At 40.4% G+C, this 17937-nt stretch overlaps 1 protein-coding gene across 5 annotated transcripts in view; it reads right to left on the bottom strand.

Moving 5' to 3' along the window:
- The window catches only part of LOC137375598 (complexin-2), a 362538-nt gene that overhangs the window by 181241 nt on the left and 163360 nt on the right, over nt 1-17937 (bottom strand). The gene's annotated exons all lie outside the window — the stretch shown is intronic.

Below are 17937 nucleotides of genomic sequence, written 5' to 3'. Positions count from 1 at the left end.
AATCAGAACAAGAACTTTCAAACCTCTGGGCTGAGGAAGACAATATAGTTCTGGTCTCAAACACCTTGTACAAACTCTTTGTGGTATTGCCATTGCTACTAGAATAGTTTAGGTTGTTTCTAATAGAAATGCTTTTTGGCATCATTCCTAGCATCACAAGTGCATCCATGCATTTACATGATGAGATGTCATTTAGATCAATGCTGTTAGACTTTGCTTTCTCTGCCAGCTGAAAATAAGGTGTGAGGCCATTTTCAAATCTAAATTAATTCAAAATTAGTCTGGTTTGGATTAATATGCATCTTTCTGAACTTTCCAACTTTGGGTCAGTTCAGAATTGGACATTTACTAGAAGGGCGATGCAGAGTCAGTTTACATCTAGGCATTGTTTGGATTTCCCCATTAAAGGGACTTTACTGTTCCATAAAACAAAGCTCAGATTTGAGAACTAAAAACTGGAGCTAAATTTTCTAAATATATTCAAATCTATGATTTATTTTCTTAGTTACAAGCATGTAAACAGATGACATAGTTAATGGTGGTAGACTTAAGTAGCAGGCTTTTTTAAGCAGATGAAATGGGGATCAATTATTCTGTGTTCAGTGGAAACAATTATGTTAATATTTTTGTGATGTACTCTTGTACCACATAATTACAATGTGTAACAATTTAATATTACACAGTATTTTTTCCAAACGTGCTTCCTCTGCAAAATTCCTTTTGTTGAAGTTTATTAAACATAATGTGTTGCCACCCTCTTATTATGGATCACTTACTGTGTCACTAGTAATGCAACGTGAGTGTGTGTGTATATCTGTACATAGCTTAGCCAATTTGAGGTTCTGAAGAATATATGACTGAGGTAACAATTCTAAAGCAGACTTTTTAAAGACGACAGTGCCCTCTAGCAATCATGATGGAAAACAAGTCAAAAGATTTTTACTATCTGCTTTAAATATTTTCTTCACAACTCCTTAATATTTGATGATGTCTTCAGCCTCCTAGACCCTAAGCTCTAGGATTCCCTTGCCAAACCCTTCTCCTCCTTTAAGGCCCTCCTTAAAACCCAACTCTGTGACCAAACTTTTAGTCATCTCTTCTTTGGCCATATCAATTTTTTTATGTTGGCATTCATTTTTGTCTGAAAATGTCTCTGTGTGCTATATAAATGCAGGTGGTTGTTGCCGTTAGATCTAAAGAAATTATTTTCCATAAATTTCAGACTAATGTTGCTTAATTCACTGGGTGCTTTTAAAAATCTTAAACTGTAGCCTTGTTCCTTTGTATTTTGACTTTGAAGAAACTTTACTGCAATCCTCAAATAGAACAATTATACTGAACATCCTGCATCACTGCAAAGTAGGTTTTGCAACAGACTGGGACAAGAAGTAAGAATTAACTGGTTTTCAATCCTGAAAGGGGAACAATCCTAATTTTCCACTGCAATATAAAACCACCTGAAGTAGGCAGTCTGACACAACTACAATTCTGCACTGGTTGCTGTATGATTTTAAAACTTCTCAGTTTGCTGAACCATGTTAACGATTATCTTTTAATGTTAGAAAAGAACTGACAGGTTAGTGAACTCTTTCCTAACATTATAAATATCGCTGGTAGAAGTTCAGCAAGCAGAGCTCTACCCATCCATAGATTTTAAAATATGCATCTGCATGCCATTGCTTTTTAACTTTTTAGCATTATAAATTCCTAGATCCACATTTTTTAATGGAAATTACCTTTAGAAAATGGCCACACTGTGATGAAATATAGGTATAATAGGCTTAATTAGGTAGAATTTAGAAATAGTTAAAATATTATACCTTTTAGAATTAAGGATTGAACAAATGGTCAGGTTTTTAAGACTCACTGAAATTCCCCTTTAAGAACGTAGAGTTAAAAAAAATTCAAGGTCCCTGTTACGCACCAGAAACAAGTTGGGAAATCCATTTGTGTCCCTGTTGCCAGGGATTTGGAAGATAAACACACACATTGAAATATCCTGTGTGACATCAGTAAGAGGTTGCAATAAACTTAATTGGTTTGTGGGGTTGTTGATGCAGAACGGTCGGCTCTGGAGATTGCTTTGGGGTGCCATGGAAAAGGCAATTATAGATAATAAAACAATAAATGGAATGGACTTACAAGAACAAGAGGTCAAGTAAACACAATTATAAACATTTTGACCAGATAAATGTTCACAACTTCAAGAGCAAGAGTATTCCAGTAAAACATTAAGTGGAGATGGCAGTTAAAGATATGGATTTTCAAAAGCAAGAAAAGCACACACAGAAAGGTAGCATCTAAATACTAAAAGTCAGTGACACTTCAGAAACAGTATAAACATGAGAGGTTTTGAAGCAAAGATTAGAAGTGTTGAATCCTCAACAATACTTCTCAACTATGGGAAATTTAAGGTAAAAAGTTTACTTTACATTTTGATGCATATTCTAAGATATTTTGCTGTAACCTTAGCAAGGTTAAACTTTTGGATTCTATATTAGAAATAAGATTATGTGTTATATCTTTTAGTAATATTTGATATTGTGATATACTTATCCACTTAGAAGTGTATTGCATGTTCAATTCTTTAATAAATCTATAAAAGTTAATAAATCGCCTCATGTAGCATTCTGCATGCAACTACAAAGAACCCCCTCTCTGTGTCTCTTTAAGTGTAGAGAAACGTATTGCAGAGAGTTCCCACACCCTTATAATATCTGGGATATTTATGACTTCGCCATAATTATTAAAATAGGCTATCCAAAAGATGGTAATATTCTCTATTGGTTTTCTTTCTTTCAGAGAAAGCTAGAACAATTCTTTGGACCGAAATAAGTGTCTATGAGAATTTGCCTGGTTTGAACTTGATTAAAGGAGATTCATAGGGATGTACTCCTGATTTGGTTTAGTCCCTATAAGGAGTTAAAGTCATAAATCACTTCAACACTGTAATTATACTCTCCTGCCAGTAGACAGACTACAGCATCATTGTGAGCAGCAAGGTATCATTACAGTGTGAAAAATTTACATAGGCAGTTTCCATTATAAATGTAAAAAATGTGAAAATAAAGGCAGAATGTATGACTTATGTTACGACTGAGGCAGGAGAAGTGCACTGTTTGTTCTAGTTCCACTTCTCCACCGGTCACACCATATATTTAAATTTTTTCCCATTTACCGATACGGTCAATCATAGACTCAATTTTTATCCCAGAATAAAACACACCAACAAGGTTTCTTTAATAAACAACAAAATTACCTGTTTATTATAAAACAAGTCTTAACCAGTTACGAAGTAAAGCATAAAGCATAAGGCACAGTGGCACAGTGGTTAGCACTGCAGCCTCACAGCTCTAGCAACCCAGGTTTGGTTCTGGGTACTGCCTGTGTGGAGTTTGCAAGTTCTCCCTGTGACCTGCGTGGATTTCCTCCGGGTGCTCTGGTTTCCTCCCACATGTGAAAGACTTGTGGGTCGATACGTAAATTGGCCATTGTAAATTGCCCCTAGTGTAGGTAGGAGAATTGAGAGAAGGTGGGGATGTAAGAGGGAAATGGGATTAATGTAGGATTAGTATAAATGGGTGGTTGATGGTCAGCACAGACTTGGTGGGCCGAAGGGCCTGTTTCAGTGCTGTATGACTCTATAAACACAGAGTGAAATATTAAAGTTCCCTTTTCACCTTAGCCCCCTCACATTCACACACACACACACACATACACACACACTGGTTAACCAGAAAAATGAAGGGATTTTTGTTTTTAGAGCTCTATTACAGACACAAATCACTTGGGCTGAATAATTGCTCATTCTTGAAGAAAGAGCAGATGAGATATGGTGTATTCAAAAACTGGCATACAGTCTGGCCTCTGAGTACATGCAGACGGGTCACAGAAATCTTTTAGAACAGTTCTTTTCAGGCGACATTGAGAATTAATTTAGCTGGCTTTTCTTTAAAGACAGGAGATGAGATGAGTTGACACAGTGGACTTCTCAGGGTCTTTTAGAGAGGTGCTGTGCTCAGCTGGGTTGTGGTCTTCTCTCCTTCCTTGAGAATTCTCTTCTCTCCTTGGATGTTCTCTTCCTTTTTATACTCAAAACAATTCAAAAAGAAACCGACAACAGGAGATCAACCTTTTAACCTCCATCAATCTTGACCTGTCACTTCTTCGTAAACAACTTCTCCAGGTGTACAAAGTTCTCTGTTTTTTATTGAGCTGGAAGTCAGGTGGTTTCCCGGAAAGGCTTGTTGATGTTTCTCGAAGTCAGATGGTTTCCCGGAAAGGCTTGTTTTCCTCACAAGACCTTTCAGTGCCCGTTTTGAAAACATTTCCAGGGACTGTCAAGTGGCCATTACATAACCCCCCCCCCCCCCCTTTTGAAAACCACAAAGTTTAACATTTCTTCAATCTTTCAAAAATGAATCCTCAAAAAATATATTTAACAAAACACAGAGGGCACTTTCATAACACTTATAAAGGGAACAGATTACCTTTCTGCAGCCTCATTGAAATACCTCTATTCATCCTGATCTAATTATCTTCCACCCTTCTTCACCTGAAGACTACATTGCTATAGGAGATTGACCTTGGAGAGAGTGCAGAAAAGGTTCATGAGAATGGTTTCAGGGATGAGGAACTTCAGGTACGTGGATAGATTGGAGAAGTTGGGACTGTTTTCTTTGGAAAACAGAAGGTTGAGGAGAGATTTGATAGAGTTATTCAAAACCATGAGGGTTTAGACAGTGTAGATAGGGAAAAACTGTTCCCATTGGTGGAGGGATCGAGAACAAGAGGACACAGATTCTGGCAAAAGAAGAAAAGCGACAAGTGGAAAAACTTTTTCACACAGCAAGTGGTTAGGATCTGGAATACACTACCTGAGAGTGTGGTGGAGGCAGGCACAATTGAGGCATTCAAGTGGGAATTGGATTGGTATCTGAAAAAGAAGAATGTGCAGGACTACGGCGAAAAGGCCGGGGAGTGGCACCAGGTAAACAGCTCTTTCGGAGAGCTGGCACATACACGACTGGCCGAATGGCCTCCTCCTGTGCTGTAATGATTCTGAATCTGCACAAAGCTCTACCTTACCTGATTAGACAGTGTTGTGAATATGCACTGTCTACTTGTCCTCCTCTAAGATTATGTGGATATCAAACATTTGCATGCAGTACATCTACGCCTAAAAAACTGCAATGAAAATATTAGACACTGTCATGCACTTTAAAGCAAGGTTCACTGCCTGAACATACACTCAAATTCAATGCCATTACACATTCCTATTGGACAGGATGGCATTTTCTCCTCAACATCTTCCATCTCTACATTTATAAAAATGCAAACAAAAACTTTGGAGTACAATGCTTGCAATGTTGAGCTGCATTCTAAGGGACATGGGTCAGAAATAGAGCTACTAGATTGAATTTAACTTTAAATTTATTGTTAAGCATAATTAATTATGTTAGCATTAAACACAAGTTATAGAGATAACTTGAAAAATATGATCAGATTTTGCAATATTTGAATGTATGTTAATTGTATTGAAAATAAGATTCTGAATTGTAAAATGTATCACTTTCAAAGAATGCAACTCGACTCTTTGAGAGTCTGCTTATCGTTCACACTGCAGTGAAAGATAAATATAGGGCAAGATTTTGCCATCAGTGGCAAATGAATGATGCAAACTTTCATTACACTTAAATTTGCCCACAGACTTGCTGTAGGTTTTTGCACTGGAAGTTGTGGTTATTAAATATCAAAAACACTGCAGCACTCTCAACAAGGGGTTAGGACCTGTGTGGGCAGGGCAAGCAATGGTGTGTCTCCTTAACCAATCAGATTGTAGAATCCTTCCCGAGACATGCAGGGTCTATACCATGAAGTGTAAGTTAGAATAGTTAATTCAATGCCAAATCATTAAAAACACCAAAAGAGAGAGGCAGAACGATGAGATGAAGAGAGAGATAAGAGACAGAAGGAAAAAGTTTTTTAAGAAGTATTTATTTTTTCTAATCTCCAACAACAAATAAATCTGAAGGAATGAGACTCCACATTTGTAAGAGCTAATTTTCAGTGCCAATGTGTTTGTTTGACAGTAATTAAGTCTTAGCATGCTGTTAAAAATTCATTTATACTTGAACGGACTAACCATCACTTTTTCTGGCATGATTAGTGGGTGACTATCACATTCGTGCAGAAACTTAATGCCATTCTTGAGTTTGAGTGCCGAATCTCTCAGTGGGATGCCAGTATAGCGTATTTCCTGGAGGATCAGGGCAACTTAGAAGCAACTTCCTGAGTTTCTTGTTTAACTGCACATGTTGCTGTCCAATTCACACTTTAATAATGCTGAGTGATGATAGCTTCAGTGTTATTTCTACTGCAAAATTATTTACAAACATGAAGATATGCTGATTTTTATTTTTCTTAAAAGTTAAAGTAATGAGTACAAAATATATTTTTCAGTGATATTTGCTTCTTGAAAGCATTTTCATTAACTATACATTGGCTTTAATATGGAATCAGAAGTGCTGCAATTTTATTTAATTATTAACCTTCATTATTATTTAGTATTTTGTTTACTTTGTAAACTACAGAGATTTGTCAAGACTATGGCTAGCAAAAACAATAACTGTTGTAATCTTTCATTGTGAAGCACTCTCTTGATTTCCCAAGAAATTGGATGATCCTTTCATACCAAACCACAAGAGACTGTAAATGCATATTCCACTGGCAGGGACCAGATGTTAAACCTATCGTCCTCACCTCCAACCACACTCCCATAGTCAGTAGTACACATCTTCCTATTAGATTGGCAGATAGCAGCATCAATGGTTCACCAAGAAATCAGACTTCACCCCCAAGACATTCGAAAATTTGACCTGATACCCTGAACTTCAAGGCACAAAGAACTACCAAAATATTTAAAATCTAAAACAAAAACTGGTTTGCTATTTTAGCTACAAATACCTCAACAATTCAGTAAGATAGAATTTATGACTAGAGGGCCAATTCCAGAATCTTATACTCCCAGCACAAAGCATCCTCACAGAAGGTGCAGATTAAAAAATCAAAGCCAAGAATTTCTACTTTGGACACAATTGGTGATCTGGGAGCAAAATCCACTCAGAATTGCACTGGTTTTGAGAAGTGTTTCTCTTTGGCAAATTTCCACTAAACTCATCTGCTGATTACTGTATGTAAAACATGCTATAAATCAATGCAATCAGGCAGGCAGCATTATAGAACATAATTTTTTGAAAGAATATTTTATAATGCATTTTTTTAATACCGTTAAGAGCAGTAACTTGGTGTAGTTTTATTAACACAGCTGATAGTGGGTTTATGACAAACAACAAGCATTTTAATCAGGGTGTCCAGGACTTTTAAAACCATACAGAATCATTTATGAGTTACATTGGTGCACAGTAATCAATAAAGCAGATGAGCTGAGGGCACAGATAGACACATGATATCATAGCTATTACAGAAACATGGCTTAAGGAGGGATAGGAATGGCAGCTCAACGTTCCTGGTTACAGGGATTTCAGACACAACAGGGAGGGGGATAAGAAAGGAGGGGGAGTGACAATTTTGGGCAAAGAAACTATTACAGCTGTGAGGAAGGATGATATGTTGGAAGATTCATCAAATTAGGCTGTATGGATTGAGTTAAAGAACAAAAAAGGTGCAATCACACTGCTGCGAGTGTACTACAGACCCCCAAACAGTCAGAGGGAGATACAAGAGCAGATATGTAGGCAAATCGCTGAGAAGTGCAAGAACAATAGGGCAGTAATAGAAGGGGATTTTAACTACCCCAATATTAACTGGGATAGTTTTAGTGTGAAAGGAATAGAGGGAGCAGAATTCTTGAGGTGCATTCAGGAGAACTTTTTTGGCCAGAATATACCAAGTCCAACAAGAGAGGGCACAGTTTTAGACTTAGTTTTAGGAAATGAAGATGGGTAGGTGGAAGGAATGGCAGTGGGAGAGCATTTTGGTTGTAGTGATCATAGTTCAGTCAGTTTTAACATAATTATGGAAAAGGACAAAGATAGAACAGGAGTTAGAGTTCCCAATTGGGGCAAGGCCAATTTTACTAAATTGAAGAGTGATTTAGCGAAAGTGGACTGGAAACAACTACTTGGAGGTAAATCAGTGTCAGAGCAGTGGGAGGCATTCTAAGGGGAGATTCAAGGGGTTCAGAGTAAACATGTTCCCACAAAGAAAAAGAGTGAGATGGCCAAATCTAGAGCCCCATGGATGTCAAGGAGCTTACAGTGTAAGATAAGGCAGAAACAAAAATCTTATATCCGACACCAAGAACTCAATACCACAGAAAGCCGAGAGGAGTATAGAAAGTGGAGGGGTGAAATCAAAAAGGAAATTAGGAAAGCAAAGAGAGGGCATGAAAGAACGTTGGCAAGCAAAATCAAGGTGAACCCAAAGATATTTTATCAATACATTAAGAGTAAGAGGATAACTAAGGAGACAGTAGGGCCTATAAAAGACCAAAAAGGTAACCTATGTGTAGGGGCAGAAGATGTTGGTATTGTTCTTAACGAATATTTTGCGTCTGTCTTCACAAAAGAGGGGGACGATGCAGATATTGTGGTTGAGGAGGAGTGTGAAGTATTGGATGTGATAAACATAGGGAGAGAGAAAGTATTAATGGGATTAGCATCCTTGAAAGTTGATAAATCACCGGGGATGAAATGTACCCTAGGCTGTTAAAAGGAGCAAGAGAGGAAATAGCAGAAGGTCTTACCATTTTCCAGTTCTCACTGGATAGAGGTGTGGTGCCAGAAGATTGGAGAACTGCTAACATTGTCCCTCTGTTTAAAAACAGAGTGAGGGATAGACCGAATAATTACAGGCCAGTCAGTCCAGTCTAACCTCAGTAGTGGGCAAATTATTAGAATCTATTCTGAGAGACAGGATAAACTGTCACTTAGAAAGGCACGGGTTAATCAAGGATAGTCAGCATGGATTTATTAAAGGAAGACCTTGTCTGACCAACTTAAATTTTTTGAAGAAATAACAAGGAAGATAGATGAGGGTAATGCAGTTGATGTGGTCTACATGGATTTTAGCAAGGCTTTTGACAAGGTCCCCAATGGCAGATTGGTTAAAAAAATAAAATCCCATGGGATCCAGGGAAATGCAGCAGGTGGATACAAATTTGGTTCAGTGGCAGGAAACAAAGGGTAATTGTTAACAGGTGTTTTAGCGACTGGAGGGCTGTTTCCAGTGGTGTTCTGCAGGGCTCAGTACTGGGTCCCCTGCTTTTCGTGGTATATATTAACAATTTGGATGTAAATGTAGGGGGCATGATCAAGAAGTTTGTAGACGACACAAAGATTGGCTGTGTGGTAGATAGCAAGGGGGATAACTGTAGGCTGCAGGAAGATATTGATGGTCTGGTCAGATGGGCAGAAAAGTGGCAAATGGAATTCAACCTGGAGAAGTGTGGGTGATGCATTTGGGGAGGTCAAACAAGGCAAAGGATTGCACAATTAATGGGAAAATACTGAGAGGTGTAGATGAAGTGAGGGACCTTGGAGTCAATGTACACAGATCCCTGAAGATAGCAGGATAGGTCGATAAGGTGGCTAAGAAGGCATATGGAATCCTTTCCTTTATTAGCCGAGGTATAGAATATAAGAGTAGGGAGGTTATGCTGGAACTGTATAATTCATTGGTTAGGTCACAACGTGAGTACTGTGTGCAGTTCTGGTCACCTCATTACAGAAAGGATGTAATTGCACTAGAGAGGGTACAGAGGAGATTTATGAGGATGTTGCCGGGACTGGAAAAATGCAACTATGAGGAAAGATTGGATAGGCTGGGGCTGTTCTCCTTGGAACAGAGACCTGGGAGGTGATCAGATTGAAATGTACAAAATTTTGAAGGGTCTGGATACAGTGGAGGTGAAGGGTCTATTCACCTTAGCAGAGAGGTCAGTGATGAGGGGGGCATAGATTTAAAGTGATTGGTAGAAAAATTAGAGGGGAGATGATAAAATCTTTTTCACCCAGAGGGTGATGCGAGTCTGGAACTCACTGCCTGAAAGGGTAGAAACCCTCAACTCATTCAAATGGAGTCTGCATATGCACCTCAAGTGCTGTAATGTGCAGGGCTACGGACCAAATGCTGGAAGATGGGATTGGACTGCATGGATCATTTTTCAGCTGGCAGAGACGCGATGGGCCAACTGGCCTCTTTCTGCGCCTTAAACTTTCTATGATTCTTAGTAAAATGTGATGGAAACCACACCTGCCAAAATGAAACATATTAATTTCTTCATAGGGAACATTATTTTAGAACTGTTACTGGACATGGAACAAACTTGTTTAAAAAGACTACAGAACAGTGGCTGAAAACATGGCTGCACATTTGCATTCTGATAGACAGTTGCATGGAGAGACAATGGGAGTACTCCCTGATTCAATTGGGTTTTGTCAATAGTGATGATCAAGAGACATTGAGAGTCATTGAATGTGTAACAGCCAGCATTTCAACCCCCCGCCCCTCCCCCCACTGAGAGTGTCTGGTAAGCTTGGAGGATTCCACAAACCTGGCAGGCGAGGCTGTTCCAAACAAGGAGCTAGTCACATGACTAACCTGCTGGCCAACCTGGAGTTAATTGAATTGTGCTCACAGAACAGTTTTTGGAAGAGACTCCAATTGAACTTCAAGAAGAGAGCATCTCTCTCTCTTTGTCTCTCTCTCTTGCAAAGTTCCAGGGACCCACAAAAGCAACTTAAGCCTCAAGACAGAAGACAAGCAAAACAAGTTTGAAAGTGTGCACTGGACCCCAATGAGAACTGCAATACTTAACTTCAATCAAAGACGTTACATCCAACCCAAAACCAGTAACTGAACTCCATCTGTTACTTCAAACCTTTCCCTTTTAATTCTTTCTTCTCCTCTGTCTCTATTTGCGTGTTTGTTTATCGGGTTTGCATGCTAGCATGGTTGCATCGCATATTTGTAGTAGTTTTAATTGAGTTAGAATTTTAAGGTTAGTAAACTTACACCTTTCTTGTTTAAATTTGAGAAAACCTGTCTGGTTGATTTCTTTGCAATTGCAATTAGAGAGCAATGAGCAAGGACTCACTGAGGGGAAGCTAAAAACACTGTGTTTTAAAAGTTAAACCCTGTTATGGCCAAACCAGGAAAAGGCTGAGAGGGGAGCCCTAGACCCCTTCCTCACCTGGTCATAACAAAATTAAAAAGAAAGCTTTTAAACCGTCCCTATTAGCATTCTTACGCCTAAAGAAAAACCTAATTGTAAGCGTCTCCTTGAAGGCTTCAGTGGTGATTAATTTGGTCTCTGGCATGGCCAGTTTTGTGAGTGGGGCCATCTTTCCACGTGATGTTTTTTAAACTAGTGCAGAAGATTGCGGAAACTCAAGATGTGCTGGATGTAATTTGTGCTTAAAATTCCACAATCTTTTGTGCTGATTTGGCTGATCTTGGGAGAATTGCATCAAGAAAACCAGAAGAACCTTGTGAAAAATCCTACCCTAGATTTACAATATCGTTGCTCTTTCTCCCAGCAGTGCTCTCTTCACCATTGGGAGCAGGAGATCACGAAACTAACCAAGAGGATTAAAAGAATAACAATTTACATAAAACATTTTTGATGTTCTACCATTGTATACCACCTTTCCCCCCAAAAATTGAAAGAACAGCCTAAGTACTAAACGGTCATATTGTGGAAATTCTATGTATTTGCAAATTGTGCTAAATGGACAATTTGTGCTCCTTTGGTCAAGTAAGTCTATTTAATACTTCCATGTACCATGAAATAGGTCCAAGCCTGTAAGTCACAACATGTTTCTAAAGCCTTCCATCACACAATCTTACAGCTCTTTCACTGCATCTCATGCATACCTATACTTAGGGCACACACTCAGGCTGTAACTTCCAATTGAGAGTCTTTCCACATTCACACCTTCCAAGTGCTTCACACATTAAACCCCTGCATCAGTTTTCTGTTTTGTGAGCATCACATTAGCTGATATTACAGTGTGAAGCAGGAACAAGGCACAGGATTAACAGCTGAGGCAGTGGTGACCTTGCCAGCCATGGCTGTGGTGACCCTATTTTGAATGGGTTGCAGGTGGTAAAGCTCTGCTGCTAGTTTCCTGCTGACTTAGAAAAAGCTGTGGCAATTACCTTTAGTAATTGGCAGGTAGGTCGGCTAAGATGTGCAGATATGATTCAGTGCTTGCTGACGTCACCAATATGCATCATTTCATTTTGTAGCATTTGAGGCAGTTTAATAATGGGTTGAATTTTGCCGTTAACAGGGAGGTCCTGCCACCACGGCTGAATGCAGGATATGACCCCGCTTCAGGCGGCAGCGGGACTGGATGGCATAGTGCCGGTGACAGACAATTAAGAGGCCGCTGTCAGGGCGGATCCAGTTGATGATGGTGGCACAAACCCAAGAGCTGCTGGCCCAGGGGCGCCACCACTGGTGTGGCCATTGCTGAGGCTGCAGCACCAGGGAGAGGTGCCTCAATGGCAGGGTGCCCTTGAAGACAGGTGAGTAGGGTTGGGGGACGCTGGGGCCAAGCAGGCAGGCCCCAGTGATCAGGGTGGCGGGGGTTGGGGGGGAAAAGTTGCTGAGCAGCGGTGGCGCCGTTGCCGTCAGGACAGCCATTGCCACTGGTGGGCCCCTCTGTGGGCCATGGAGTGCCCATAAATAAGGTCCCTCCCCCACCACCCGTAATCTGTTGGGAGGCTGCCAGGTTTCACTGGGCAGTCTCCCCACACAGTAGCATGCCCTCCTGATGCAGGAAAAATGTCCTCAGAGGTAGCCTTAATTCGCCTTTTACGTGGCTGAATTGGCCCCACGGCAGATGACCAAGTCACCTACATTCCCGCCGCTGGCAATATGGCATAGCAGCAGAAAGACATTGGGCTCCTCTCCCAACACCTCCCCCCACCCCATTTTGCCAGCCTGCCTGCCTACCAGCTTGTCCCCAAAGGGCCCGGAAGATTGAGCCCAATATTACATAAAGTAGTAAAAATATTTCCCCAATTTTTTTACACAAAATTAATTTTAAAAAATTAAGAAAACTCTAAGAAAATCACTCTATTAGAAGGTACTGTCACTGTTGCAAATAAAAACCATATAAAGCCTGTTTCCCTAAGAGCTCCATTGTCTATGGATCTTGTTCCAAACAAAATGGGAAAGGAAAAAGACTTACATTTATATTGTGTCTTCCATGACCACCGAATGTCTCAAAATGCATTACAACCAATGAAGTACTTTTTTGAAGTGTAGTCACTGTTGTAGGAAAGGTAGCAGCCAATTTGCAGACAGAAAACTCCCACAAACAACAATGTGATAATGACAAGATAATCTGTTTTTATCGTGTTGATTGAGGGATAAATATTGATCAAGACACCAGGGATAACTCCCTGCTCTTTGAAATAGTTTCATGGGATCTTTTCGATCCACCTGAATAAGCAGATGGGGCCTCAATTTAATATCTCATCTAAAAGACAGCACCTCCGACAGTGCAGCACTCCCTCAGTAATGCACTGGAATGTGAGCCTTGATTTTTCTGCTTGTGTCTTAGAGTGGGACTTGAACTTGGTGACTGACAGGCAAGAGTATTACCAACTGAGCCATGACTAACACACATTGGTACTGAAAGAATAAAAGAGCAGAAAGGGGGTATATCTCACAGATATCATGTGCCTCACATCTTAAGCCTTGATGAGGCTCTTATACAAAATAAGCACATATGCCCTGAAAGACAAAATGCAAATCTCAGGAGATGGGATGGGAGGCAGGGGGCCCTTAAAATAGTGACAGAAGACGGTGGCAGAGTGCCCGTCACCTTCCTGTTGCCCTGTGATTAAGTCAGGGGCAGGAAAGGCCGAAGATGGCTTTCCCGCCCAGAAGCTAATTGTGGCCCTTAATTTATAGCTACTTAGGGGCCTGTTCCCACTGGGGGTGTGTGTGTGGGGGGGTCCTCCTCCATGGGCTGTCTGTGGTCACCCAGCGACAAAGGCCACACCTTGGCAAACACACCTCTGCCCTCAACAACTACTCTCCGCCACCTCGCCGGGGCCTACCGGAGTGGCCCTGGTGGCCCTGACACACTTAGCTGGGGTCTGAGGCTCCAGCGATGGGCCTGGTCCCAGGCCTGGTGTAGTACTGGCAGTGACCACCGCTCCCAGTGACACTGCCGATACTACTCAGTACCTGGCCCACTGATTGGCTGACAGCTGTTGGGGGCAGGATTCCTGTCCTTAAAAGGACAGGGACCACAGCTCTGGGCAGTTAAGTGATCAGTATTCATATCTCAAGCTGCATTCATTTTAGTTAGAGATTCAAAATACTGCACATTTCAAGACAGTGGCTTACAAAAATACATATTAGTCATTCCTTCCTTACTAATATATAAAAAATATGCGGCAAATGAACTTCAATACAGTTAAGTGTGAGGTAGTATATTCTGTTAAGAATAAGAAAGCCTCATACCCTTTGGCAAATAAGACTCTAAATGGGGTAGAGGAACAGAGGGACCTCGGGGCACAGATATATAAATGGCTAAAAGTCGAAATGCAGTCTAATAAGGCCATTAAAAAAAACAAAAGAATTGAGATCCATTTCTAGAGGGATAGAATTGAAAAATAGAAAAGTTATGTTAAACTTGTATAGCACCATCATTAGGCTACACTCGGAGCACCGTGAACTGTTCTGGTCTCCATATTATAAAAAGGATACAGAGGCACTGGTGAGAGTGCATAAAAGATTTAGTAGGATGATACCAGAACTGAAAGGTTATAGAGGCTGTGGCTCTATTGTCCAGAAAAGACAAGACTGAGGGCTAACCTGGTAGAAGTCTTTAAGATTATGAAATGATTTGATAATGCAGATGAAGAAATGATGGGCTGAATTTTATCAGCCTTCTAGGAACGAGCAGGAAGGTGGGGGAACCCATAAAATAGCGAGGAGGGTGGGCTGTGGAGGGCCCATCGCTTTCCCGATGCCATTCAATTTTATCAGGGGCAGGGAAGACCAGCTGAGGCCCTTACCAATGGCCGGTGGGGGGTTGAAGTTCATGTGGGGCGGCCACCCAGTAAAGTCTGGCGGCCTCCCTGTGGGCTGGGGAGGGTGGCCCTCCTGCTTGGGCAATCTGTGGCCCACAGAGGGCCCCCAGTGGCAAAGGGCGTCTCTGCGCCAATACTCCCCTCCCCCAAACCCCTCGCCGGGGCTTGCCCGACTGGCCCCGGACAGCCCGCCCCACTTATCTGCTCTCTGGGGCTCCAGCACTGCTCCTAGTCCTGGGCCTACTGTAGTACCATCAGTGGCCATCGCTCCCAGTGGTTCTGCTGAGCTGCCAGCCCTCTGATTGGTCGGCAGCTTTTGGAGCTGCGATCCCTGTCCTTAAAGAGACAGCGACCCTGGCGTCTGGCAGTTAACTGCCCGAGCATGTAAAATGCAGCTGGGTGTCCCCAAAACGGTCAAGGCGGGGTTCCTTTTCTGACCCAACTTTGGGACACCCACTGCCTGCATAAAATTCAGCCGATATTTCCATTTGGAGGCAAGACCAGAACTAAGGGCCACAAGTATAAAATAGCCAATAACAAACTCAATAGGGAATTCAGGAGAAAATTCTTTGCACAGAGAGTAGCGAAAAAATATGGCACTCGCTACCACAGAGAAAAGTTGAGGTGGACAGCATAGATGCATTTAAAGGAAAACAAGATTCACACATGAGACAGAAAGGAATAAAAGGATATGTTGATAAGATTAGATGAAGAAGTGTGGTCGGAGATTCATGTGGAGCATAAACATCAGCATGGACCTGTTGAATCAAATGGCCTGTTGCTGTGCTGTAAATACTATGTAATACATTTAAACGTCATAATTATGAACTCTGGGGATTATGTTTTCTGTTCAGGAGCTCATCTCATTGAGGGTTCAACCCCTTTTCTGATTACTATTGTACCACAGAAACTAATAGAGAGGTTTGTAATTGCAGAGCTTTGAAAATCTCTTACATTATTAATCATCCATTATAAATTCTAACTGTCACCATAACAAACTTTAAAGTGCCCAAAGATATCGCTGCAGACATTCTATACTCCACATAATTTAATTATTAAGGAGTGAAATACTTGTTAAAAAAAAAAACATTTATTGTTCATGTTCTGAACCCGGAAGATGCCAGATATTGTGTTTAGCAGATGTACTGAATCCCTATGTAGATGTCGGTATGACACAGGGAAAACACCAGTGGTAGAGAGCTTTGGGAACCGTAAGTCCAAAGTTATCATTCCTTCTAAAACTGCTACACTTACCATGCCATATCTCAATTGCTCATATACTGTATTCCAAAATGTTATTTTCTGAAAGTAATCTATCTCATTTGCATTTGAATGAATCAATATTAACTGATTTCACCATCACCCTAGACAGCCTTTTTCATAGATTGACCAGTTGCTCACTGAAATATTGCTTTTAGTAGATTCGCTTTGAATTTACTGCACTTCAAACACAGACCACGTCCTATGGTTTTACTGTTCTGGATGAAGTCTGTTCTGGTCGCTATTATCTAGCCTCTTTAAAATCCTAAAAATATCAATCATATCACCTCTCAACATTCTCTTCAATTTAATGTCATTGCATATGATCATATTATCCTTTATTATCTTTTGGTTCTATGTTATGTGGATCTTGCTGTTTTGTACACTGTAATTCCCCATGGCATGAATGCAGCAGTCAGAAGCAATTGATAGCTAAAGACAAAGTTCACTCTTCCTGTAGAAAGCCTACTGTTTGAAAACAATATCTCTTTACCTTTACCTTCAAGTTGATTTTTGGAACATTTATTGAAATGAATATGTACGTATACTTAAAATCATATTTCATATTCAATGAAAGCTCAACAAATTCAATATTCAAAAATGTTATTTTATTGCTACAGTATCCGTGACGTTGATGTTATTGGGGCCCTGAAAGGATCAGTTGATATCAAAATTAGGAAAGTTAAAATGCTTTTGCGTACAACATACTGCAACAACGAGAGTGGCATAGCCCAAAAAGCTATTATTGAATTAAATAATTAGTTTTGATTTGCACTGAGTCCCTTGGATAAAATTTCAATGGAAGTGTAAATATCGTGCCCATTAACAAAGTCTAAATTTGCAATATTCCTCATTATTTTTGGAAAATGTTGCCACATCAGTCGGACAGTTGACTTTAATAAAATTGCACTCTCTTTTTCAAATTACGAAATGTATTTCTGAAGATGGTTCCTACTTGTTTTCTCTTTTGGATTTTCTATACTTTCTGAGAATACAAGTTTGTTCCGCACTAAATAGAAGTTGCCGTGCTGAGCGCAAAGTGAAATGGCAGCATTTTGGAGGAGACCACATACTGGTGAAACGTCAAAGCAAAAATAAACTTTCATTTATTCCCTTAGGGGTGGGGGAGGGTATCAGCAAAAGTGACATGAAATTGACACATTATAACTGAAGCTGAAAAAAAACATACAAAACAATTCGAACCAACTCAACATATGTGCAAGTATACTGAATAGCACGTACGCTCCCTGACCTTGGATTAATACTGAACTTTGCGCTGAGAGTTCTCAGTAGAATATAGTAACTGTGGAGCTGCCTGTTGAAGAAAATGATTTTTAAATCCTTTAAATGTGGCATCTGTCCGGGTATTCCGCACCCCATAAATCAAATTTCACGAACAATAAAACATCGCCAATCCCCTTATTGAAGGTCTACCATTGAACGTACCGCAATGTACCGTACATATATGTACATATACTTCCACAAAAGACACATGACTCGATCTGTGTCTTATTCTCAAGGAAGTGCCTGGCTTCTTACTCAATCTGGCAAATTTATCTCAAAATACGCCCACATTCTGCAAAAAATACATTTAAA

The sequence above is a fragment of the Heterodontus francisci genome, chromosome 12 (genome assembly GCF_036365525.1).
Source record: "Heterodontus francisci isolate sHetFra1 chromosome 12, sHetFra1.hap1, whole genome shotgun sequence".
Taxonomy (NCBI): Eukaryota; Metazoa; Chordata; class Chondrichthyes; order Heterodontiformes; family Heterodontidae; genus Heterodontus; species Heterodontus francisci.
The sequence above is the reverse complement of the archived record's forward strand: the minus strand, read 5'-3'. Positions and strand labels throughout refer to the sequence as shown.